The sequence below is a fragment of the Pristiophorus japonicus genome, unplaced genomic scaffold (genome assembly GCF_044704955.1).
Source record: "Pristiophorus japonicus isolate sPriJap1 unplaced genomic scaffold, sPriJap1.hap1 HAP1_SCAFFOLD_91, whole genome shotgun sequence".
Lineage (NCBI taxonomy): Eukaryota > Metazoa > Chordata > Chondrichthyes > Pristiophoridae > Pristiophorus > Pristiophorus japonicus.
In genome coordinates this window covers 561,994-565,175 of record NW_027254835.1, presented here as the reverse complement: position 1 = coordinate 565,175, position 3,182 = coordinate 561,994, and positions in this window count along the sequence as shown.

The following is a 3,182-nucleotide window of genomic DNA, read 5'->3' as shown; positions in this document are numbered from 1 at the left end:
TAGACCCTGAGACTGGTCCCTCACACACTGAGCCTCACATTCGCACACACTTCAGCTGGGTCTGGATAACTGGACCCTGAGACTGGTCCCTCACACACTGATCCTCACATTCACACACACTGCAGCTGGGTCTGGTTCACTAGACCCTGAGACTGGTCCCTCACACACTGAGCCTCACATTCACACACACTTCAGCTGGGTCTGGATCACTAGACCCCTAGACTGGTCCCTCACACAATGAGCCTCACATTCACACACACTTTCGCTGGGTCTGGATCACTGGACCCTGAGACTGGTCCCTCACACACTGATCCTCACATTCACACACACTGCAGCTGGGTCTGGATCACTGGACCCTGAGACTGGTCCCTCACACACTGATCCTCACATTCACACACACTTCAGCTGGGTCTGGATCACTGGACCCTGAGACTGGTCCCTCACACACTGAGCCTCACATTCACACATATTTCAGCTGTGTCTGGATCACTAGACCTTGAGACTGGTCCCTCACACACTGATCCTCACATTCATACACACTTCAGCTGGGTTTGGATCACTGGACCCTGAGACTGGTCCCTCACACACTGATCCTCACATTCACACACACTTCAGCTGGGTCTGGATCACTAGACCCTGAGACTGGTCCCTCACACACTGAGCCTCACATTCACACAGACTTCAGCTGGGTCTGGATCACTGGACCCTGTGACTGGTCCCTCACACACTCATCCTCACATTCACACACACTTCAGCTGGGTCTGGATCACTAGACCCTGAGATTGGTCCCTCACTCACTGAGCCTCACATTCACACACACTTCAGCTGGGTCTGGATCACTGGACCCTGAGACTGGTTCCTCACACACTGATCCTCACGTTCACACACACTGCAGCTGGGACTGGATCACTGGACCCTGAGACTGGTCCCTCACACACTGATCCTCACATTCACACACACTTCAGCTGGGTCTGGATCACTGGACCCTGAGACTGGTCCCTCCCACACTGATCCTCACATTCACACACACTTCAGCTGGGTCTGGATCACTGGACCCTGAGACTGGTCCCTCACACACTGACCCTCACATTCACACACACTTCAGCTGGGTCTGGATCACTGGACCCTGAGACTGGTCCCTCACACACTGAGCCTCACATTCACGCACACTTCAGCTGGGTCTGGATCACTGGACCCTGAGACTGATCCCTCACACACTGATCCTCACATTCACACACACGTCAGCTGGGTCTGCATCACTGGACCCTGAGACTGGTCCCTCACACACTGACCCTCACATTCACACAAACTTCAGCTGGGTCTGGATCACTGGAACCTGAGACTGGTCCCTCACACACTGAGCCTCACATTCACACACACTTCAGCTGGTTCTGGATCACTGGACCCTGAGACTGGTCCCTCACACACTGATCCTCACATTCACACACACTTCAGCTGGGTCTGGATCACTGGACCCTGAGACTGGTCCCTCACACTCTGGTCCTCACATTCACACACACTTCAGCTGGGTCTGGTTCACTAGACCCTGAGACTGATCCCTCACACACTGATCCTCACATTCACGCACACTTCAGCTGGGTCTGGATCACTGGACCCTGAGACTGGTCCCTCACACTCTGGTCCTCACATTCACACACACTTCAGCTGGGTATGGTTCACTAGACCCTGAGACTGGTCCCTCCCACACTGATCCTCACATTCACACACACTTCAGTTGTGTCTGGATCACTAGAACCTGAGACTGGTCCCTCACACACTGAGCCTCACATTCACACAAACTTCAGCTGGGTCTGGATCACTAGACCCTGATATTGGTCCCTCACTCACTGAGCCTCACACTCACACACACTTCAGCTGGGTCTGGATCACTGGACCCTGAGACTGGTCCCTCACACACTGAGCCTCACATTCACACACACTTCAGCTGGGTCTGGATCACTGGACCCTGAGACTGGTCCCTCAAACACTGAGCCTCACATTCACACAGTCTTCAGCTGGGTCTGGATCACTAGACCCTGAGACCGGTCCCTCACACACTGAGCCTCACATTCACACACACTTCAGCTGGGTCTAGATCACTAGACCCTGAGACTGGTCCCTCACACACTGAGCCTCACATTTACACACACTTCAGCTGGGTCTGGATCACTAGACCCTGAGACTGGTCTCTCACACACTGAGCCTCACATTCACACACACTTTAGCTGGGTCTGGATCACTGGACCCTGAGACTGGTCCCTCACACACTGATCCTCACATTCACACACACTTCAGCTGGGTCTGGATCACTAGACCCGGAGACTGGTCCCGCACACACTGAGCCTCACATTCACACACACTTCAGCTGGGTCTGGATCACTGGACCCTGAGACTGGTTCCTCACACACTGATCCTCACATTCACACACACTTCAGCTGGGTCTGGATCACTGGACCCTGAGACTGGTCCCTCACACACTGAGCCTCACATTCACACACACTTCAGCTGGGTCTGGATCACTAGACCCTGAGACTGGTCCCTCACACACTGAGCCTCACATTCACACACACTTCAGCTGGGTCTGGATCACTAGACACTGAGACTGGTCCCTCACACACTGAGCCTCACATTCACACACACTTCAGCTGGGTCTGGATCACTGGACCCTGAGACTGGTCCCTCACACACTGAGCCTCACATTCACACACACTTCAGCTGGGTCTGGATCACTGGACCCTGAGACTGGTCCCTCACACACTGATCCTCACATTCACACACACTTCAGCTGGGTAAGGATCACTGATCACTGAGACTGGTCCCTCACACACTGATCCTCACATTCACACACACTTCAGCTGGGTCTGGATCACTGGTCACTGAGACTGGTCCCTCACACACTGATCCTCACATTCACACACACTTCAGCTGGGTCTGGATCACTGGACCCTGAGACTGGTCCCTCACACACTGAGCCTCACATTCACACACACTTCAGCTGGGTCTGGATCACTGGACCCTGAGACTGGTCCCTCACACACTGAGCCTCACATTCACACACACTTCAGCTGGGTCTGGATCACGAGACCCAGAGACTGGTCCCTCACACACTGATCCTCACATTCACACACACTTCAGCTGGGTCTGGATCACTGGACCCTGAGACTGGTCCCTCACACACTGAC